Genomic DNA, 24,319 nt, shown 5'->3' on the forward strand with positions numbered 1-24,319 from the left:
TCCTTTTATTTTGTGGATTGGAATGCTGATGATATTCTTTGAGACTTAGCAAATAAATTTATTGGGTTAGCTGCAGAATTTCTCTTTAGATTACATCCTTAATTTGCATGGAAAAATGTGCTTTGTATGGGAAGATATTTGTCTGATGCTTCTAAGGCCTCCAGCCCTTTACTGTACTTTTTAGCTACCACTTGCTTTTTAGCATACAGTTTGGGTCATTGATCAAAAGAATCACTAAGAGTGCTAAATGAACACTTCAGAAACATGAAAGAAGAATGCAAAGTGCTTTTCTTTTTTTTTAATTAGTTATCTGTTTTTCTTTAATGTTAGTTCCAGAGCTTATACTGCTGTCTGGCATCCAGTCCACAGAAGTGTCCTTGAGTGGGCTGGTGTGACTTAGCCAGCATAAACTACACAAGTCAGCTCTCTCAAAGTGAAGCAAAATGTTTATGGCAGCCTGCTGAGAAGACACTTTCAAATCTTGTTAAGATCTTATGGCACAGCACTACTGGCTGCCTAAATAACAATTTAATAGGACAACTCAGTTTATTATTTTCTTGGCATTAGTATTGTATCCTTGATGATTTAACATAAGTGATAGATGGACTCAGAAAACCTATGACATTTTTCAAGTGGCTGAGCTCAGTCTTTGCAAGTCTGGTGTTATGCTGATATGATGGGTGAAGATGCTCCAGCCATCAGTGGAATGAGGGAGAATTTTAGAATGGTTAATTCATGTTGTCTTGAGCTCCCTCAGCTAATCTTCTAGTATACACATCTGCTTGTGAACTTATCTCTGCATTACTTTTCTTCTCTTTTAGGTAAGCCCACCACTCTAGGTGCTAGAGAAGCAAGTCAGGAGTCAGAAATGGTGTGAACAATACATATGAACACTTTGTGTATTGGAGGCTGATATTCATACGTGGGGGACAAAGAGAGATTGGCTGAGGCAGTCTTAACTACATGTCAGGTATGTCCAGATCCTGAAATGTCTGTGTACACCTTCTGTCTCTGCCAGTCAGGGCTAAATCCCTGTAGGCTCCCCACTTCATGGCTGCCCTAAGGTTCCCTTGGCCACAGTCTGTTTGTCTGTATCACAGAATTGCAGATTCCCTAGAGTAGGTTGCAGAGGTAGGCATCCAGGAAGGTTTTGAATATTTCCAGAGAAAAAGACTTCATAATCCCTCTGGGCAGTCTGTTCCAGAGCTCTGTCACTGTCACTGTAAAGAAGTTATTTCTCATGTTCATGTGAACTTCCTGTGTTCCAGTTTGTGTCCATTGCTCCTTGTTCTGTCACTGGGCACCACTGAAAAGAGCTGGCCCTGTCTACGTAACTCCCACCCTTTAGATATCTGTAAGCACTTATAAGATCTCCTCTCAGTCTTCTCTTCCCAAGACTGAACAGTCCCAAGTCTCTCAGCCTTTTTTCACAAGGGAGAAGTTCCAGGCTCCTCATCCTCTTGGTGGCCCTATGCCCAGGAGCACTTTATTCCTATCACTTTTTAGCAACTTGTGTCTAAGACCTGTCTCCTTGAAGATGTTTTATTTGTGAGGCATATGAAGAACATGAGAGCTATCCCAAACATGTTATCATTGGCTATATCAATACACAGCCAAGGGAGCAGTGGGAATGCTGCCTTACCCCACCAGTGAGGGCTGATCTGAAGTAGCTACAAATGATGTGGGAGATGATGGGATAAAACTTACTCCATGGCACAAAGTCTAACTGTGATGTTTGAGGAAAGGAAATTAGAAGGAGTCCTGTGAGTTTCAGACTTTGGGAAACTGTTCCAACTGTAACTTCAATAGACTGATAAGAGCAAGCAAGAGTGAGAAGCCTCTGTCATATTGGCTTGGTGTATCCTCACGGGAGTCACTGGATGGCCTCAATACCAGCTTGTGCCTGTAATAGAAGTTCTAGCTGCAGAGCTAATATTCTTCCTTTCCTGCTGACCTGCTTTGAGGTTTTATTTTTGCTCACAGGCGTAGGACAGGGGTCTGTTGCTTGTACTTTTCCTAGGATTGATCATTCACATTAAATGTATTCTGGGTGAGGTATCTTCACCATTGTTCCACTTGGGCACATCCTGAGTCTTTTGCATGGTGTGACACACTTTCTGGAGAGTGCACCTACTTATTAGAAAGGCTTTAATGCTAACGGGGGGCTAATGTCAACTCTTGATGATGGAGCTGGCATTTAGTTTGGGTCACTATATTAGCTGTTCTTGCCTTTTCAAATGTATTGTAAGCAAAAGCTTTCTGATTAAGGCTAACCCTGCTGTTGCAGAAAAATAATTTAAAGACAAAAGAATGATTTGTTTGTACTCCTTGGACAGTACTGTGTACAATCTCTGGTATTCTCTGGCTGCATAAGGTCGTCTTGCACTGCTAAAGCTTTTGCATTCTAACACTTCAACCGTGTGCAGACCAAGCCCAGCTTATTTGACACCGCTGCTGTTATTGGTTTTAAAACTGACTAGTATTTAAGTTTCTTCTTTATGAAAGGCATTTAAAAAAACCCAGATTGCTGCTATTAATAAGATGTGATCTACTCCAGCACATTTCAGAGATTCGGTTCACTAATCCATTACATTACACTCCCTTATGTTGAAGTATTCTGCAAGTGGAGAAGTAAAGTACGAGATGAACTTTTAAGTAAGGTTTACTTAAAGTACAAGGAGCTTAATGTGAATGGATTTTATGTACATATTTGTATCCTGCTTTTATTTGCCAGGCAGAGCCCTCAGCCAGGACTTAGGAAGGCATTGTTCTAGCTGTTGTACAAATGCAATGTGAGAGACCCCTGCTTGAAGGGACATTGGCATTTAGTGATGGTGAGCATGTGCTGGGAGGTGGATGTCAGGGTTGTGTGCAGAGGGGGAATTCAAAGCAGTTGTGAGGCTTTAAGCTTGCCTATATAGCTGTCAGTTGACTTGTAGTTGCTACACTGTGGTTTTGGGATAACTGTTCTTATTAAGTCCCATTCCGGGTACCTCTGTCTTGTTTATAATTTAGGACTTTGTGTGCAGTGTAAGTGCATGTTAGATTTTCTATATGCTGTAATTAACCCTTTCTTTGAAGGAGCAGAGAGCAGGAGGGATGTGGTTTGAACTGGCTCTGATGTATATGTTTTAAATAAAAAAGATTTAAAATGGGTACTGTGACCCAGAGGAGAGGTAATTTCTATATGGGGAAGCTAATTATCTCATTTTGCAAAACTGAGAACATAACTCGAAGTGGATGCGTTTGGGTTTTTTGTTTGATTGTTTCTTATTTCCTGTGAAAGCCTCTGTAGATGATTTCACCGAGGGCAGAAGCTCTGACTGCCAATGGACAATCTTGGCAAAAGGAAGAACTTATGAGGACACACTCATAGGGTGCTGGAAGGTGTCCTTCTGCATTTCTTCTTGCCTTCTTTTTTGTTGTGTGAAGGATTCAAAAAAGTTTAGGATATGGAAACTCCTCCGTTGGAGGAGACTGTTTTGATTTTAGCTTAAATTCTGATGCAGAGTGTTTTATTTCATATTAAAAAGTAGTTATTTCAAGCTGTAATCAAAGATGTGAAAGTTTAATTCGTAGCTGGAACATACTTTAGGGCCAGAAGGGACCATTAAGATAATTTCTAACCTCCTGCATAATTACTACTTGCTGTTGTGGAATGAAAGAAAAAAGCTGTTGTGATTTTTGTTTTTGTTTTGTTTTTTTTTTAATTTGAGAAAAATCATTAAAAACCAAATACATTTTAAACTAATTATAAATACATTCTGAAGTACTTCTAATAAAATTGAAAACATTAATGTGCTCTGTCCTGGTCATCCATACAAAAAATATTTGAAGTGTGTCTTTACTTTTCAAGATTGCATCAGAATAGTTTATATAATGATCAAAGAAAGGAAGGCAGGAAAAGGCTTGGCATTCTTAATCCCTTTTTTGCCGCTAATATTTTTGGCTTTTTGAAATTTTAAGTTCTATCAAAAGGTAAATATTATTCACAAATTTGGGCTAAAAAGAGAAGAATGTGAGGTTTGCGTGATATAAACTGATGCCATATCATGCACTCTGAGTGTTGTAGCTCATTCTAAACATTTACACTAAACACTTTAGTATAATATTTCTTTCTTTTTTAACTTGCATAATGTTGAACTTGAAGGTTCCTGCTACTAAATACTCATTATAAAATCAGTATACCTATGTATCACTTTCACTAGGTAAATGTTAAAACAAATGTCCAACCACAATTCTTAATGCCTTACCCTGTGACTACTGCTTTATGTATCATCAGTTACAATTGAATATATCTTCTCTAATAACACAGAGAGTGCTGTAACATAATTGTATCATCTGCATGTAGTGCCAACTAGCAGAGATTAAATTTACATGTGTGCAATAGAACTTAGGAAGAATTGTGATGTTACTGCATAAAATTAAGGTCAAGTTTTATTCTAGGCCATCATCTTCTCTTACAGTATTTTTCAGTGGGCTGATTTTCATTAAGGTAAGATTTTTGGCTTGGTACTCGGAATTTGTGGAAGCACAGTAAGAGAACAGGAGATTTTCTTGATCATTCCAAGGTTTGGTTTGAAAGGTATGTTTCTTCATGAAGTTAATATTCAAGTGGAAGGTCAGTGGTGTCTGCACTAGGGACTGTATTTCACGAAACTTAATTGAACCATTCCTTCTTAGATGTAAATCTTCATTTAGCAGTGTCACCTATGGTGGGAAATTGTATGTGGGTAACCATGTACCAGTTTGTTCTTTTTCCCTGATTATGTCTTCCTTTTTTGAATTCTGGAGCTCTGTTCAAGCAGATTTATGGGAGAATTGGTGCACTTTGCAATTAATATTATTTTTTTCCCAATTCCTGTCAAAGGAAGGAGCTGAGCCATAGCTTCTGCAGAGATAAGCAGGAAGCTGTAAGGCTTGTCAGGCTGAGATGCCCAGTGCAAGGATGAAGGGTCAGCAGAAGGCTGCTGTTGTGTGTGCAGGGTAGCAGCACAGTGCCTGCAAGTCTCATTTAAGAGCCATGGAGGGGAAGGGAGAAAAACATAAGAGCTCTGTGTTGAGAGCTGAGTAAACTATGCATTGTAACTTGATGGACAGTGAGGTTTCCATTCTCCTACCATTGTTTTTTATGTTATGATTTTCATGTACTGTAATTCTAGGCAGTGTTTCTGGACTGTGCTGGGCACCTGGCCACTGTCCCTTTCCATCCATCAGAGCTAGCTGTGGATCTGATGGGAGATGGTGGAGAGAGGTGGTCAGTTGTGGCAGTTGTTAGAGGTGGCAGTGAGACCATAAGGGACAGAGAAACCTGACAGTGGTCATCAGACTTTCACAATTCTGCTCTTAGCAGAAAGGAGAAAAAAAGTTGGAACAATGTGATCTAGGGAAGAAAATCACGGATAACGTGAAGGCAGAGGGAAGAAGAAGGCTAGGAGACACCTCTGCACTCAGAAGGAGAACCACAGGGACACAGTGGGAAGGACTGATTTATCTGGATCCCATTTAAAGGGTGATTTGATGTGATAGCACGAGAATTTGTTGTACAATGTGTAGTCTACTCAGGTCCATGTTTTCAGATCCATGCAGCAGTCTGTCATCTTAATGCAGTTTTCTGTAAGGTTGGATCTTGAAAGACAGCTCAAAAAGTGAGTCCCTTTTTTTCCTCATGAAGGTTTCCACCTTCCCTTTCATGAATGCCCACCTGATCAGTAGCGGGCTTGCATTTGTGTAAGCACTTTCCTCAGTCAAAGCAGGATCCCTGGCAGTACTCAAATCCTTTCTTTCCTGAGTTGCCTTCGCTGAAGTTATTGAAATCCTGACAGCTGTAAGCCTGACCTAAAGCCCCTCACAGATGGTGTGCGTCAGTGGGGTTGGGATCAGTATCCTTGAAATACTGGTGCAAAAACTGTGAGACTGGCTTAGCTGCCAACTGGAACTCTGATTTAAAGCAAAGTTGTACGTCCAGGTTTAATTATCCCAAACGCAATCCGATATAAATCAGATAGATACAACTTAAAGAAGATGATATAAGAAGTTATAACTCAAATGAAATCTGAGGTTAAACCACACTGTAAGGGGACCCAGAGAGCCTTAATTCTGCTCTGTGGTGACAACAGAAATAGCCACAGTGTCACACGGCAAGCACTTTCCTTTAAACAACTTGCAAGCAAATGTGTGTAGTCACCCTACTGTTTCTATACACCCTGTGTTTGGGTGTCCATGAGAAGGAAAGGTTCTGGGACCATTTCACTCACCCTAGCAACATCATCTGCCAGCATTAGAACAGTCTAAGCATGAACATACACAATACTGAACACGTATAAAAAAAAAAAACAAAAAATAAAACAGAGAAAACCTACAAAAAAGAACAACCCCTTCCAAATGCATTAAATAATAAATAGTTTGTATATGCTGTCATCTGTCCGTGTTCCAGCCTGAAATTCATTTCCTCTTTAGTGTCTTCCCAAGATTTACTTTGCAGATAGATACTTGTATGTTCTGGCAAACAGTTTAAGAATCCATTTTCCCCACCGGAGATTACACTTTTTGAAAGCGTTTATTAGACCAGTCAGGTTTCTGAAATGCTGAGCAATTTATTTTGACTTATTTATTAGAGAAATTGATAGCATAAGTGAAGCATTTTATTGTAAGCAGTTGCTTTATCACTGAAAAATGAATGAGGTACGACATGTTGCTTTTGAATTCCACATCCAAGTGTTAACCAGAACTGAAAACTAGCCTTTATGGTGCTTTTTGATATTACTGGAAAGCAGAGGGAACGGATATATTTATTTTTAAAAAATCTTTTTTTTTCTTGTAGAATTCTACACAGAAGCTTTCTGAAAGTCTTGAGTACTTAAACATTTTGAAGCACTGCTGTGGTATTTGAAAATATGCATTGGTCTTGGAAACAAGTGCAGATTAAGTCAGTGGCATCAAGTTAATCAAGAACGAAGCCACAACATCCATGCAAAGTTCAGCATCCTTGGCCTTTGCATTTCCAGTGGCTTAAGTGACGTAAATCAAGGAGATGAGAAAAAGAAGAGTATAGCAGAAAGAGAGCAGAACAATGGTACATTGCTTGTACTTTCTTTGGAAAGTGATTTGCATCAGCTATGAAGCAGTTTGGTTAGTTGAGAAGTGGAGCAGACTTTGGAGAGGTGTATGCAGCAGTGAATTGTTCTCTGGAATGCTTCCTGGAAAGGCTGGAAACAGCAGACAGAGGGGAATCTTGAGGATTATGGTGTAACGTTCAGTGTCATCACAGGCTCTGTCACTTAAATCCTTCTAATCCCATAATTAGTTTTCTTTTGTGTTTAGAGTTTTCATTTTCCCACTAATTTGCTTAATTCATTGTTTGTCTCCCTGTCGCTAATTCATTTATTACCATCTTATTTATATCATAGATACATTTTAGTTGTAACTGGTTCTGAGCTACTGGGGTTTATCCTCAAAGACCTCCAGTTAGTCTGTGTTCAGTATTTTTTATCTCTGCCATAGCAGTCATAAGTAGGAAGGATATGGCGAGGAGTTGCAGTGTCAGATGGAAGAATTGTACTGTCAAATAGGAGTTTTTTGTGCTCTGTAAGTTATTAATTTAATATTTGATAAAGTTATTTTGTTTTTCTTTATACTTACTAGGTGATGTGCTGCATTGTTCTAGAGAAGATTTGATTCTGTGGTATTTACTCTTGGTATTTAGAGGTTCTATGTTATGGTTATCAGTTAGTGTTTCACCTCTATCAAAAAGTTGCAGGTACTTTCTAAAGTCTTTAATTCTGTTGGCAGTGATTTTAAGGGTACCTAACCACAAAGGTATAATGCAAAAATAGTATCTGGAAGGTTTTCCTGTTTTTCTACTTAGAAGAAATAATTGCCCCAGATAATCAGTGCTGCAGTCACAGCTACCGCGGCACTGTGAAGGAGAAGCAGCAGCTTATGAAGCAAAGCAATCAGTGACCATGGTTTGTCCTTTTGTCATGGGTCGGGGATGCTGCCAAGGCTGGAATCACAGATCCTGTTTTCCCTGCAGTAGTCCCTCAGTTCTGATTATCGAGCTGCTGTTGAGCAACGTTTGTGACACTGTTTCCACTTGGCACCATTTCCACTTGTGGTTACTATTTGGCGAGAAAAGATCATTTCTATTTTTTGGTACTTGAAACTTATAATTGTTTCCGGGCTGCTTTTCTACCCACTGCACCGATTTTAATATTGTAGTGAATTCAGAGTACAGACCAGAAAAGTATGCCTGCCAAAAGCTTGTTTATCCATTTTCAGTTTTCTGATCATCGGTCAGAGAGGCGCTAATTATTTGATGATGGCTGACGACTGATGGAATGATGTTCAAAGGATGCAGAACATCGTAGGAAAGTGTTCATCAGTAAGTTAGGTAAGGAAAAAAGTAAGCAGTGTGAGACTCTTTCAGGGTTCAGAAGGGTCAACCATAATCTGAACTGGCTGAGGCAAGGTCAGATGTCTCTGCTTAGTGATGTCCTAATTAGTAATGCTACTGATGAACTATGAGAGCAATACTGGCAGTCTGATGTTAATCATATGAACCTAGCTCACTTAATTGGATTGTGTTTTGCCACTTTGCAAATCCTAATTATACAAAGAGGCTATTTAGCAGCAAACATGCTTTAACTCTACAGAAGATTTTTTTCCCTTGTCATACTGTTCTTCATTAGAAGAACAACACTTCTTTACTTTCAAGAAGAATTCTTTTACTTGAATTAGAGAGCAGACATGGGTTTGGTTTTGTTTTTTAAATCTTAAATCAATATTTACTGGTAAAATCCTGCCAGCTGGGAGTTTCTACAGTTTCTAGAGATGGTATAAATGGGAGAACATTGTCACAAAATAACAGTCTCCTGCTGATTCACAAAAACCAAAGCAGAGCAAAATTATTGACTGCGAAGTGGGGAGACATTGATTGTTTGACAGTGTTTTCTTACAATGAGTTTGTAAGTTACTCATCCTTTCTGTTAGTCCAAATGAATAATATAGATTTATTTGTTTTGCTATGTGGATGTCAGTACATCAGTGTTACTGTCTAATTGTATTCTGTTTGAGCTGTAAAACAAATTGACTGATTTGGGTTTCTAAAGGTAGAGAACCTCAACTCTCCATCCCTACTGTGTTGTTCAGCAAATCAGGCTACCTCCTGTACAAGGTTGTATTAAGAACTATATTATCATCTTATCTCTCTGGGGTTGTACATTTCTGTGGCATTCAAGGACCAGAGAAAGTTTGACTCTGTCTCTTCTAGTTTCTGGGAATGACTCTTTCTTTCTTTTAGCTATCTTTTCATCTGTGTATCCTGGCCGTCCTGACTAGCATCTCTTATACGGCAGGCAGCACAGGGGACAGGCAATACGCTTTCTCTTCCTGATGCTGAGTAAAACAAATTGGAGGGTTTTCCCAGTGCCTGCTGCATAGAAAAGATTGACTCCTGACAGCCAACATGAAACCTCTTCTTCAAACGACTGCGTTTGAAGAAATGTCCCACCCGGTTATTGCTGTCTACATGGTGTCTGAGTTCGAGCAGTCTTCTTTATCTATTTCTTTTTAATTTTTTATTTGCTCCTGCTGAGATTGTTTACTCCGAAATATTTTTCTTTAGGGTGGATTGATCAGAAGTACAAGTGTTGGCCTAAGCTGGCTCCCACTGAAAGCAGTGGTGAAGCTCCCATAATGGGAGTGGTTGAACTGAAACTGCATGGTAAATTATGCTGGTGCAGTTTCTCTCACAAACACAGCCTCTTTCCTTTATGAGATGTGAATACACCATACAGAGCTGCAGTGAGCGGAGTTCCCCTGAAGCACTATAGGCATGTAAGCCTAGTACTCAAGCAGAACTAATTATTTCAGCTCGTCAGCACTATTTCTCTGTGCCCACATGATTTTAGGGAACCCCCTGTGTAGCTGTTGGTGTGTCACTTTGTGCACTAACTTACTTGGCACTTCCTTGGAAGTCTTAAAAGCAATATAGGGTGAACACGCCCCCAGAAAGCTCTGTTTCATCACTTCAGTACCTGTTTGTTTCTAGGTGGCAACTGTGTGCTTATTTCCACAAAAGACAGATGTATTTTTCTTTAACAGAAATACAAATGAAGATGAACAGCCACCACTGGCAGCAGCACTGATAAGCTCCTTCTGTTCTCAGTAGTATCCAGATCTGTTTTCTTCATGCACAAATCCCAGAATTCCTCTTTTGGAGAATCAAAGACTATTTTAGTGGATTGGTGAGTAATTGCAAGTCAGTAGACAGGACATCTTCCTGTCCGCTTAATGCACTTCTTTTTTCCAAAAGAAAACTATTCTGTGATTTAAAAAAATTGCTCTTGTACTTTAAAGTTGTTTTTTTGGTTTTTTTTTTTTGAGAATATTTCCAGAAACAGGTATTGAAATATTTCTGAGTAAAAAAAAAAAAAAAATCTAATAAAATAGGACAAAAACAAACAAGCCAAACGCTAAGAATTCTACCAGCTTAATTCTTGAGTTTCTTGGAAGAAAAATAATACTGCTTTTCCATGTGGGATCTTTAAATCTGTACAGTAGCCCTACACACACCTGTCAGATATTACTTACGTCCCTCTTTACTCTGATTTTGGCTCACAAAGCTGCTTCTGGAGGAGTTGTTAATGCTCATGGAGATCTGCAGCCTTCAGAGGCAGAGACCTAAATACACACCTTGCTGTGACCTGCAAGTAGGTTAGGCCGACACAAAACTGTAAGTAATCTAGGGGAGGAAAAATAAATAAATGGTGCGTCCATGGTGTGCTCAGAAACCTTTGTGTCCTTCCTGGCCAGGCAGGTTGCAGACCTGGTCACTGAGTGCTACCCTAGTACAGAATCACAGAATCATAGGGGTTGGAAGGGACCTCCAGAGATCATCGAGTCCAACCCCCATGCCAAAGCAGGATCCCTACACCAGCACCTTGATTTCTTGTCATGGGAACCTGAACAAAGTGATGGGGTAGGGTAGAAGAAAAGTGTCTGTCTGACACAGTAAACCAGCTACAAAACAGCCACTTAGATGTTGCCTTGCTACCCCATTATTTATCTCCTCTCTTTTCAGACAGCTGGGGCACCTGTATCTATCTAATTGCATTTTCTTCTGCTTGGACATCTGCCTTTAATTTTTTATCACGTTACAGATGTAATGCAGTCTATGATATTTCAAAAGAACTTCTCACTATAGCATTTCAAATGCTTTACAAAAGAAAGGGCCACGAGAGGAAATGAAACACAGTCACGGACTTTGTGCTTTCTTTTTTCTTTTTTTTATTTCCTATTATGGTTAGCTTGTTATTTCCAGGGAAGGTCTTCTCAAAAACAGTGTGTGGATTTCACTCTCTGAGAATGAACTACAATAGAGCCAAGTGTGATATCTCTTAGCAGATTGCTCCATGCCTTCCTACTTTTGTAAATGATCTGTTGTCAGATGATGAACATCTGATCATCTCCTTCTGTGGGATCTCAGAGGTGTATAACAATGTGTCTGAAATGCAGTGGATTAACTGCTTTTGAGGTATTGATGAGCAAAAATACCAGAGAATCTATACCCATATCACCTCCAAAAGAGAGAATTAAAAAAGTTACAAATTTCAAATTGCATATGTAACAGTTGTTTTGTAATATTGTTTAGAAAGCTGCTTTAGATCTTGAGAACTGGTCAGTTGAGGTGAGCTTCCAGTCTGTGTGGATCAGATGAGAAAAGACAGAGTTTCCATCCTCAAGTTCAGCTCTTGTCTTGCTGCAGGTATGAATCTCACTATCCTCAGAGCTCACCCACCCACCCTGAGCTCTGGGTCAGTTTTTAGGGCAGTGATCTCCTGAATGTAAATACTGTGTCACAGTATGTTTAGCAGAAGGCAGCAAAGGAGTTAAATGCAGCATACTATATATATTTCTATGTTAATCTACAGCACTGTGGGGAAATAAGTTATGAATCAAAAATAAAATAAATCACCTTGAGAAAATATCTCCTAACCTAAAAGTAAACTCTACCAAATAAAACGATAAATACTTCTGTGTTTTCCAGTACTGCAAGATTATTAGATTTTTTAAAAAATTGGTGTTGAAAACTACTGGCATGATCGTAAGCTCTTCTTTTATTAGGTAAACAATCCTTTTTCTCTCTCTCTGAAGCAAACAGGCTCTTGAGAGTGATTAATAATTTATGGCAGAGAAACTGTAATTGTAGGTAGCATTTTTGCCCTGTTAGTGTTTAAAACAAAAAAACAACCTAACAACAACAACAAAAAATGAACAGAAAACTAACTAACCTATATGCTGAGGGAAACGGGCACCCTTCACAGTAGAAATAACCAGTACCTTAGGAAATGTTGCAAATAGACAGCTACCACATACTGTGCATAGGAATAGGTGATTAAAACTGAGAAACAGAAATAAATATGACCCTCACCTTAGCAGGCTTCTGGGCAGAGATGTAACTTAATTCTTGTGAACACTGAATAAGTTTTTGCGGGGGCAGGGGCTTGGTTTGCAGTGCCTCCAGGGTGCTGTAATTGCTGTAATTGTTTTGCAGTGATGCTCAGGGACGGCAGTCAGAGCCATGGGCTGTTTGTGTGAGGGGTGGCGGAACACGAGCTGTAGAAGATAGTGTGAGCTGGGGTGTTTTGTTGTCAGGCTTTGATCTCCAGACTGAATTTTCTGAAATATGTTGACTTACCGAGGTTGTGAGGTGCATAGGGTCAGTGCAGTAGAGGTGGAGACAGGGTCTGTGGTAGCAGTAAGAGCAAGTGAAGTGATGGGGTATGTTAGACAGTGACACAAAATTACACAGGAAATATTTAATTGGTGTTATCTAAACAGAGGTACATCTTTCTCCTAACCTTGAATGTGCTCTAGTTGAATTATTTGCAGAAGGACGTGGCAGAAATAGAAGAGATTTAGAGGGCAATGGAAATTATTAGAAGCAGAGGGGCTAACAAGCAAAGAGGCTTGCTTGACCTAGTGAAGGAAGGAGATGTTAGGGTTATATAAAACATGAACTGATATGGAGAAGCTCAGTCCTTTTTCTCATCATAAAAGAACAAAGGAACATTGAAATTAAAAGGCAACAAGTTTGAAACAGATGAAGAGAAACATATTTTCATGCGACATTTATTCAATCTATAGGAATTACTGAGGCAGGATGATGCTGTTGCCAGTAGATTGGTTAGAAAATAAAAATGACGAGACACACATGAAAAGGATTTCAGTTACATGAGCCGGGAAAATAGTTACTGTATATAAGCAATTAATCAGCCTTCAAGGGAAAAATAATGATCGACTGCTGGGTGCAGGAAGACTTACCTGAGCCTTGAATTCTTAAAGAGGAAAAGCTTCTCTTTAATTCAATAGAATTTGGGCTAATTAAGGAGTGTGTGATGGGTTTCATCATTCCACCTTTTCCACATGATCACATAATTAGCAAAAAGTATATTTAAATAAATACTTCCTACTGTCCAGTGCCTAAACACAGGATAGAGTGCTAAACCCCATCTCCTTGTCCCTTGTTCTTCTGGAATATGTTCTCATGAAACAATCAGTTAACGTTTGGGTGTGGCATGTAGGAAGCATTGTACCCTGTAATGCTCAAGCCAGGTTCCTCTCTATTGGGCCAGGCTTCAGCAGAGAATCCTTAGGCAAGGATAAAGTCTTGGGAAGAGTCACACCAAGAAGTGAGGCTTCCTGCACGGACGCAAAAGCACATGGTAAGATATGAGTATTAACGTGCTTTTTCTCCTGGAGTACACAAGCTTTGCCATGGTAATACTAACGTTCTACTAAGAAAATTCTAAAATGCAAAGTTTTAGCTGTTATGTGGTCTTTGTTTTGTTAATGTCAAAAAAGATGTTTACAACTGTGAAACATTTACATTTACATTACGTTTACATTGTGAAAATACAGAACAGCCTGCCTGCCATATGTTATTAATTTCTAATGTTAAGTATTATTCTGAAAGAAAAGCTGCAATATTCCACAAGTTTTTACATTTTTTGCAGAACAAATCTTTAAGTATCTTTGTTGTCTCAAACCTCCTTTATATGAGAATCATAGAATCTTTAAGGTTGGAAAAGACCTCTAAGATCATCTAGTCTAATCATCCACCTACCACCGACATTGCCCACCAGACCATGTCCCTAAGTACTGCATCTACCCTTTCCTTAAACATTTCCAGGGATGGTGACCTCCACTACTTCCCTGGGGAGCCTGTTCCAGTGCCTCACCACTCTTTCTGAGAGGAAATTCTTTCTAATATCCAACCTGAACCTCTTCTGGCACAACTTGAGGCCATTTCCTCTTGTCCTATCAATTCTTACCTAGGAGAAGAGATTACTTGGCTTAAAATTCATTTAGAAGATAATTGCTTCATATTTTTGAAGCTAACCTTGTTTCTGCAAATTATCTTTTACTTTTTACTAAATTATCTTTTATCCTTTTTAAGCATTTTTCTTGTAAGGATGTCACATTGGCTGCTTGTTTTGTATGCTATAACGTTCAGTAGCAATTTAACTTTCTTCCTCTAAAAACAATTTTCAGGACCTAATTTTGCATATATTGTGAATAGAATGGATATGAAGGGTGATGTGATTGCCTGTGTGTGAGCCTACTTGAAAGGTAAAACGGTCCTCACTGAGTCCTCTTTGTCTGTAAATCAAGGAGTCACCCGTTAGATGGGCAAACTGACAGTGACTGCTCCCAGCTCAGGCAAGTCCTCAAGCCTTTATTATCCTGGTATTGTCTTGCAGGTCAGAGGCAGCACAGCAAATTATTGTGATAAATGTCAATAGTTAATTTAACTCCCATTAACATTTTCTGTGTTGTAAACCTGAAATTAAAGACTAAGGGCATCTCTTTTATTATTCTCCATGCATTATATCAGGCTTTGGCTCTCAGGAAAAGGAAGAAGTGACTTGAAAACCTTTTGCAAAATATACGGTGCCCCACTGCTTTTCATTGTCACCTGTCACTCTGCATGAGCAAGGCTGCCCTGCTTAGCACGATGCTGACCCTGCCAATACAGATGCTCCCCTTTGCAGCGGGGAGGCATGGAAGCAGCCAAACCTCTCAGGGCTGTTTGAAATTTCTGAAGATATCGCTGTTAACTGCAGCCTCTGATAGTCAACCAAGTGGGAATCTTTCTCCTTTGGTCCCAGGTTGAAAAGGGGGGATAAATTCTTTTTTTTTTTTTTTTTTTTTTTTTAAATAACTTGCATGAGCAGAATGGGCATCTTGTTGTACAGATGACACAAAAGCCTGAGTTCGTATTAGAGCTTCTTAAATCACAGTGAAATTCTAACCCTGGTCATTGAGGCTGGGCAGGAATTCAGTTCTTAAACGATTTGTTGCTGTTTCCTTTGTGCAGCACCTGCCTCTGTTTTCAAGAAGTATGATATTAAACTTCTTCCTGCTTCAGAGGAAATCTGCTCTGAAAAGGTGATCTTCAAAACTTGTTTAGAATATGGACTAGTATTCTTCCATATGCAGGCGAACTCTATGAAAAGAAACAAAATTATGGAGCTGGAGGAGATGGCAGGAAACATAATTAAAGGGACATGGATATTTGCATGCCTTGCCCTCCCATAATCTTTCAGCAAAGAGAGTGACAGTTTTATTAGCAAATAGAGTCAGATATTAAAGTTCTTGCATAAAACCAACCAATCAACCCCCACCCTGGAAATCAGATGTTTGGGGAAGAACAAAAAAGGTATTCCCTTCGTTTGCAGTTGGCTAATTCTGACCTGATGTGAAGCATCATGCTAACAAAATGGTCTGCATGTCCCACTGTGGCACTGCTCTTGTCCTGCCTATCTTCAGCCACTTGTGCAGACTGCAGTGGTGGAGACTTTCACACCGATGAATTCAAGGGCAAAGTGAATGTTTTAAAGACAAGTTTCTTCATCATCTCTTGATTATATCATTAGATGAGAGATGAAGTACCTTGTGATTACGTTTTTAAGAAGTTAAATTCAGTTATCTTTAATTGTTGACAGATGCAGGTATTTTTGTTAGCAATTAACTGCAATTCACAAGGAAAATTAAAGTTCTCCTAAAGTTATCTCTGATTTGTTTGAAAGTCATTTTAGAACTTTTTTTTTAAATCATTATGGGTTTTAGGTTAAAGATCAATGTAGGCTTATGGTCTCACTGGTTATTTCCTATTTTATTTTTTCTGCTTATCTTCAGAATATTTGGCATAGCTGAAATCTTCCCAGGCTTCCTGTGTTTAATGTCACAGATTACCAAGGACTTTAAGGGTGCCATGAAAGTTTACTGAGGATTTTTTTTTAGAGAATAATAATAAAAACAAACAATTGAAAGCTAAGAAATGTTCTGCATTAATCTCTGTCCTATTAGCTTTTAAAATCAGCTTTATTGTGTACCAATAAATGAATTTTGGTAGACGTATCGCTCAGTATGTACTAATAATCTTTGAAAATTTATTGCAAATTTCTTGAGGAAATCCCACAGAATTTGCATTACAAGGCTTAACTCAGAGTCGCACCATCTTGATCTTTCTCTCTGTTGGGACAGTTTGCTTAACAAAGTGTGTAAGTTCAAAGGTGGAGCAAAAGCGAGGAATACAACTGTGAATGGCCTTAATACCACAACTTTACTATAACTGATATTATGTAATTTTCTCGTAGGCTTTGCAAGTGCCCTGCAATGATGCAAGGTTTCATTTTTCCCTTCTCCAAAACCACATGCTCTTTTTTTTTTGCCAAACTGCATTTCATGATCATGAAATGAGAATGAAGCTCTTGGTGGAGTGTTGGCACAAATATATTTTGTAAATCTGAGTGGTCTGAAAGAGAGGATCTTTATTTGGCTCCTTCCAATGTCTCTACTGAGTTGCCAGCAGGTTTTCAGTCAGTGTTTTTCCATGTCTTTTTACACCTTCAGTCTATGCAGAGGTTTGAGGTAACTCCAACTGGTGTAACTGATTCATTGTAGAGTTCTGGAAGAGTTGAAAACATGAACTAAAATCCATCCAAAAAAAATAATTACGGGATTTGAAGGAGACAAGTAGGGGACCTTGTTTCCTGTACGAGTATGTTCCATTGGCAACTCTACTACTATCATTTTCCTGTTATAAGGGAGAGTGACATTAACAGAGGCTCTTCAAGTTTTGGAAAATCTGAGCTCTTGAGTATATTGTCTGTGTAACCTCTGTGTTGCAACTGATCCTAAACCTGGTCAGCTGTTTAAAATTCTTTTTTTTTTTTCCATTAGCATTTAGGAAATATTTTTATGAGGGGAAAAAAAAAAAAAAAAGGCAGTGCATTCAACCACTTATTTTTTTTCCTCTTAGTTTTCCTGTACAGCGTTACGGTGATATTAAATGTTCAGCATGCTTTGAACATTTGATCTCAAAATGAGAAAACCTCGTAGGCTTCGTAGTGAAAGCAACTGATACTGGACGTGGACAAAAAATAAATACTACAGAAGTATTGTAAAATGTTTAAATTTTGTGGATGACGTGTTTTCGCGAGTAATAAATAGAGCTAGGCTTCTCTTGGGGTTTCAGTCTTTCATTTTTAATGTTTCAATCCTTTCTTCTTTTGAAATATACAGGGAAAGTGCTAAGGTAGCCACCTTATTCCACAATCCATTATTTCAAAATAGGCAATTAGGAGAGCAAATAATTTAATATTAGTTGACAGATCATTAGCCTGTAATACAAAAAGTAGATGAACAAGTAAGAAAAGTCAGGAGCCTAAGGAAGCGATAGCTAAATTTGGAATTAAGTGGGGAAAAAAAAAAAGATCTTAATAGTGAAGCATGGTAATAGCTGGAGGATAGGCACAAGAAAGCAGAAAATTGCTGGTACACAAAAAACTTAAACTATCTTACTACTGCAGCTGAGTCAGCTCGAATCTGAACACTAATTGGCACTCATAGGCTGCTCTCTATACTTCTCCTGCATGACCTGGACCTGTCTTGGGTGATGGTGTATGCTGAGTATCTTGGTGAATGACAGCCGTGATGAGCAAATTTGGGCCTCATTTCCCAGAGGATTGGGTCTTCGTTAGGAAAATTGTTTTTTGAATAACTGAAAATAGAGTCAAGTCCTGGTGAAGAAGTAGCCTGAGTATTTAGTTTGTTAAGATTAGGTTTATATGTCACCCCGAAATGGGAAGATGTGTTGCAGTGAGGAGGTAATGACTGGTGCATGAGATTGAAGTGGGAGTTTCATGAGACTGAAATGGGAAGCTGGATGGCCCCAAGAGTAGTTTTTTTAAAACAAAGGTTTTCTTTTAAATGATGACTTAGGGCTGCCTCAAACCCAAGAACTTCTTGGCTTTCTAGGTAATCTCATTCATATTTGGGGAACAAATCTAGTTGCAGATCTTCCGTAATGAAGAAAGAAAGCTACAGGAAATGCCTACCGTGTATGTCAAACTGCTGCCAGACCTGTGCGTGGTAACGCATTTATCACATTCAGAAAGGCATTTCAATAAACAACATCAGCAGCAGCAACAGGAGATGGATGTCCTAAGACAGAGAATAGTGCATTCAGCAGGAAAAGAGGATAAGTATTTTTCATTCAGGAATTTATAGTGAGATCACAACAAAGACTGGGCTCGAACTAATAACTAGTTAATTTTTCACTCTAGGCAAATCAGTGCAATGCACTCTATTGTTAATATATATTTTTTATTTTAATTTTATGTCTGATTACTCTCTAGCTGAACACTCACTAAAATTCAGTTTGCTAAATTTTTGATAGATTTTGGATAGATTTTAATAATAAATATCTGTAGTTAGAGCAGTGACCTTTCGAGGTATTATTCTTTGTCTCACCATCTTTTTTAAGGAAAATCCTGAAAAACTTCAAAGTAAAACAGAAGTCTGTTCTTCCTTTTCTAGTGTTCATTTGTAATATTTACCTTTTGTTAATTTTTCTCCCAGTATTAATGGTTGTCTTTGCCTTTGCTCTCCATTTCTTCATGGTAAATTATTAGGAAACAGAAGTGATGTCTAAAAATAAACACCAAACTTGAAGTTTGCTGTATTCTCTCAGAAACATAGATCCTGAATAACGTAGAATAGTATGCAGTTCTTGAATATTACATAGGTATTTTTGATTTAAAAAAAAATACACCTCGTGAGAATAGAATCACTGCACACTTTCATTGCAATTCAAAATTTTCATTCTGCAAAGACAAACATTTGCATTGTAGGTTAGCTAACACAACTTATAGTTTATACTATATAGTCTTCTGACTTTGAAGTCCAGTTTTAGAGAAGAAGTTGGTGCTTCTACGAGATTATTCTGAAGACATAGTATAGAATAGATCCCATTAGAAGTGATATGGGACACCTGTTCTTCACTTAAAAACACGTGTTTGGCATTTAAATGACATGTTTGAATTGACTTTGCATTGAAAAATGACAAAAATAATAAATGCATTTTTAGTGGAAAGACCAGTAAGGTGGAGGATGGGAGAAACAAACTTGATCAGTAATGGAGCTTGTCCCTTCAAAACCTGAACATATCATCAATATGATAACTGTGAAAAAAGTGATCTTTTGAGTCAAACGGTAGCCAGCAAGGCTAGGAGCTCTCAGCAAGATGATTCCCTCTGTTTTGATCTTTTCTTTTGTTTTATATTTGTATAGTTGTACATTTATGACTATATCAGAGAAACACAGGATTCCACTGTCATCTTCTTTTTTGCCTTCAGCCCTGGACTGATTCTCCTCTTGACCAAGCTAAGCTCCTCTTTAAGTTCTGTCAACGAAATACGTACATATGAGTGCTCACAGGAAACTACTGGTGCTGGATTTCATCTTACTCCACTTCGGATGTCTAATCACAGGCAGACATCTTAAACTGTGTGGACAAAGGAAAGAAAGGGTATTTTTAGGTTCTGATTCATTTTCACTTTCTTTTGACTTATGCCATGTCCCATTGACCCAAGATATATGTCAGTATGTCCACTTTGCCAAAGGAATGTCACATTTCAGTGCAATAACTGCAAATTTTCCTGTGTGTTGTGGAGCAACATCTAAATTGACAGATAAAAAAAAATAGTTTCCTTTAGAATTTAATTTGAAATTAAAATTTTCAAACACATCCAGTTTGGTTTGCACTTATTCTTGGTGAAGTGCTGCTTGTCTGCACAGGTATTAACTCTTCAATGCATTAAAAAAGTATTAGGCTCAAATTAATTTATTCTACAACATGTTTTATATGAGCTTTTGTGGTCCAGATTTTCTGCATCACTTTGAGTTTACTTGCCTGCAAGTACAGGTTCATTAAGGTATTTTTTTGAAGTTAGTGGGACCCTACAAATATAAACTGTGGCCACAGAACAGTGGATTGAGTTGCAATTACAGCTGACTGAAATTTTCTAGTGCTAAAACTACATGCTGTGTAGTTTTAGTGTCAACTCGGGATACTCAAAATCCTTGTCTGCATATTGGTGAGGCATAGAATTATCTTTTCTTTTTTTCGTAAGAAAAGGTAAATAAGAAAACTGCTGAAGTACTGTCTCGGTGCTGGATCTTCTTGAACTAGTCTAGAAGGAAAACTTTGATTATTGTTTTTTATATGTGGAAAATTGATATTTCAGGCCATAGAGATTTACCCTTTGTGCCTAGAACTAGCTGAACTAGTTTATACTTGAATTGGAGACATCTTGGTGTTTGTTGTGGGTATTTCTCACTGGTTTATCTGAGAGTCTTTAATATACAATTGTTTACAATTTTCTACTTTTTCTCTGTTATATGTGCAAATCAATTTCTTGTGTTTTAATTGTATCATGGATTCATCTAAAATGTTCCAAAACTCTAACGTGATCTAATGCTTCTTGCATATTTCACTCATAATGACACTCTTATCATCACGACTGGTTTCTCTCCACCATGTCAGAGAAGTATATGTGGTGTTTTTGAGAACCAACATTTTCTCAGAGACCTCTAATTTTCTGAAAACCCTGAATCCCAAAAGGGAGATTGTTATTAGAAAAAGAGGAGGATGTGTTTTCGATCTCTTGGCTCAGCTATTCTGCAGGGAAAGGCCAGAAAACAGGCGCTTAATTTTTCCTCAGTGACTGGACAAAGGACAACACACTGTGAGACAAAGGGATAAATCTTCAGAGAGAGATTTTAAAAAGACATTTGAGGGAAGGGATTGTTGCGGGAGAGATGAAGGCTCACTAATGGATTGATAATGCCAGGAACTGGCAAGACTGCATGTGTTCTGGAACTGAATCCTGCCCATGCAACAGAGGCACAGAAATTACTTCTCTCTTTTATCTCATGTGTGACAGCTAACAATTTAATCTGCTCTGTTCATTATGCAGGTTGGCTTCTCTTCCCAGTTAGTGGATTACGGGAACAAAAAGCTCTGCGGTTGTGAAACAATTACTCTGATCCACCAATTGTTTGTGTGTTATAAAGAAAGATAATCTTTCAGATATTAAGCAAATACATTTAGGCTCTCAATAACTTGACATTCAGTAGTGTGCTAGGTATTCTGATACGCAACTCGTAGGCTCAGGTTTCATCTGGAGGTCAACTTAACAAGAGGTGTCATGGGAACAATAACTTGGAGTCCCTCTTTGATCAATCGCTGATGTGGAGTTACTTCATTTCCCTTTCAAATAACAATCTCCCTTGTGTCTGAGGTCTGTAGGAATCTTTGCTGATTCAGTGTTGGTGGCTGTGTAAAGGAGCACTGGGGATGACTGCGGTCTCTTCTGATCCTTCCGAGCTCTTATACCAGCTTTTAAAAATTGCGCAGAAGTGGGTGAGTGGGGGGAAACGGGTGGACTGAATGGGATGGGAGCCTGTTTGTCTCTGATAGAATGACTCTTTCTCTTGCAGAGACCACGTGTCACTGAGATGGACCCTTTCTAGGTCAAGGAACTGCCACCCTGGGGCATAGTTTCAGTCACAAGGTAAAAGTGGACAAGTTTCAACTCTTTGGCATGTACAGGGTGAGAAAGCAGGCAGGTTTTTTTTTAGTTGCCAGGAACCTCTGTCATTCTGTCATATCCTTTCTTCCTCTGTTTTCTGTCTGTGACATGGATATGTACAAAATGAGCTCTACCTTTTCCCCTTTGTCAAAGGTGAGATAATAAATACTACTATAATAAACGTTTGTTTCCTTTGAACTCAATGACTCACTTCAGTCATCCTTCTTCATGTTCATCTTCTAGAAAAGGTTCTGTTTCAGTTTGATTTCTTGTGGACAGAGGAGAGGAAATGAATTTTCAAGGAGGAGAAGGCTTATGGCATGCACATTATTGCTGGCAATTCAGGTGTTTAGAGCACAGGAACTTCTAGAGAGACTAGTGCTGGGGGTGTTTTACTTTATTCCAGATGGAGATTGAATCCTTAGGGATCCTTATAGATAGGAAAGGCATCTGAATCTCAATCCTGGCCTGGTGTCCTCCTACTTGAAGAGTCGTAAGAGTTGCTGTGGTATAAACCAAACCCTTTTTGCATCCACCTGCTCTACTTCCAGCTGCTCAGATTGGTTTGCACAGATGTGTTCATGAAGAAATCCAGGCTTTTCCTGTACCCTGTCACACTGTTTGGAGTTAGATGCTTCAAAGGTAGGCATATTTATTCATTTGCTCACTGTTTCTCCATCTCTTTTCTTGATTTTTAAGAACATCAGCTATGAAAAAATGACAACTTGTCTCATTAGAATTGCCCTACAGATTGACACAGTCTCATTTCCCTGTGTATCCTCAGATAAATTTTGATTGTCAGCTTTATAATTCAGGTGTTATGAATAAAATCTGATGGCAGAGAACTGTTCAGATATAAGTGCTTTAGGTCTAGCGTGATTTCTTTGGTTCATTAGGTAAGGGATGAAGAGAATTTGCCAGTTCAGAATCTACAGATTGTCATGTTTTCATTATTTGAATACTCTGTTGCCTTAGTCTCTCCATGTGCTTCTGACTAAGCTTTAAGTTGTACAAAACCCCTATTCTTTACCTGCCCATATCCTGGCTTCTCCATTGCTTTGCATTTCTAAGCCTGAGGTACGTGGAGCTCACAGTCTAGCAAAACTCATTGTCTCGGCACCTTTGTATCTTTTCAGCTCTCTAGTATGTCTCTGATACAGAGATGAGATATCACAGGGTTAGAAAGAGAAGCAGCTTTATGAAAAGCTATTCCCTTTCCTTGAGGGATGCTGGATTAGTGTTGCTTAGCTCCTTGGCTGGCTCTGCGAACCAGCTCTTTATGTTTTCTCCTCCAATGCTGCACTCTTAGAAAAAGGAGTGCAGCAGGAGTGTCACTGGTTGAGAACACTTAGCCCAGATCATTTTGGTTTTGTGTCTTAACATATAGCAGTTTTAGGGCTGTGCATAAAGCCAATGAAGCATAAAGAGCATTAGAGATTTGGAGAGTCTTAGGATGTAGCTTAATTTTTCTGGGAATGAATCAGTTGGGATATGACTGTAAATCTGTCTTCTCTGTAGTATAGTCCTTCTGCTTCTGGGTAAAATGTTTGACATTTCAGAAAAGAAAGAACTGGTCCATAATGCAGGGCAGCTTCTTCTCCATATCGATTGGGTGATGTTGAAGATACAGCAGCAACAGTTTCCTGATTCACACATGCCACTGTATTCATATTGATTTGTTAGCATTTCTGAAGCAGTAATATCTTTAAAATAAGTGTAGTCATTTCTAATTGTCTTATTTTTGTTTTATAATTGTCTTATAAAGACCTATTTCGTTCTTCTCCTGAGGTTTTTGTTCTTTTGCCTCAGACATTTTGCAGTGATGAATCTTGGTTTGATCTTTGAGACATCAACAATTATAGCCAGGACAAACTTCTGATGTAGTGCAGCAAATATAGTAGTTTTTGTTGATATGGGTAAATCTTAGCTATTTTTAAAAGGTCCCAGTCATAGTCCTGTGAAGTCTTTACTTCAGTAGCCTTCAATGAGGATCAGCTAAAATCACAAAAACAGGATCAGAGTTAAAGAGAGTTAGGAAATGGAATCTTTTGTTATCTCCCATATGTAGAAGATACTGTGCAGAGGCTGCTTTCCCTACTACCTCACCAAAGCAGTTCTGAAATAATTTTTACTGTGTTGTACTTGAAGGCTGTGACTGAAGGCTTCTCTGTAAGTTAAGCAGTGAAAGAGAATGCAAGGCCACTGAATCTATTTTCCATTTTGCCATTGGTAAGAGAAGGGATTATTTAGCAAAAAGATTACTGAACAGGCAGCTTTCCTACACCCTGTCTCTCTCTTTTCTGTACAATTGCATACTTCCACCCACACACCCTTTTCTCCATATGAATTGTCTGCATGCAACTGAACTGCAAAAC

At 38.6% G+C, this 24,319-nt stretch overlaps 1 long non-coding RNA gene across 8 annotated transcripts in view; it reads left to right on the forward strand.

The window, feature by feature from the left end:
- Positions 1-24,319, forward strand: part of LOC116226166 (uncharacterized) — a 211,643-nt gene that overhangs the window by 158,574 nt on the left and 28,750 nt on the right. For 5 of the 8 annotated variants that reach the window (XR_016465820.1, XR_016465819.1, XR_016465823.1 and 2 more), the window contains exons 4-7: positions 822-970; positions 10,105-10,247; positions 21,853-21,926; positions 22,496-22,586. This is a non-coding gene — a long non-coding RNA (uncharacterized LOC116226166). Of the gene's footprint in view, positions 1-821; positions 971-8,280; positions 8,393-10,104; positions 10,248-21,852; positions 21,927-22,495; positions 22,587-24,319 lie in introns of all 8 variants that reach the window. The other 3 variants (XR_016465821.1, XR_016465822.1, XR_016465825.1) reach the window with 3 other exon arrangements.

This window comes from Phasianus colchicus, chromosome 4 (assembly GCF_987193195.1).
Source record: "Phasianus colchicus chromosome 4, bPhaCol1.hap1.1, whole genome shotgun sequence".
NCBI lineage: Eukaryota > Metazoa > Chordata > Aves > Galliformes > Phasianidae > Phasianus > Phasianus colchicus.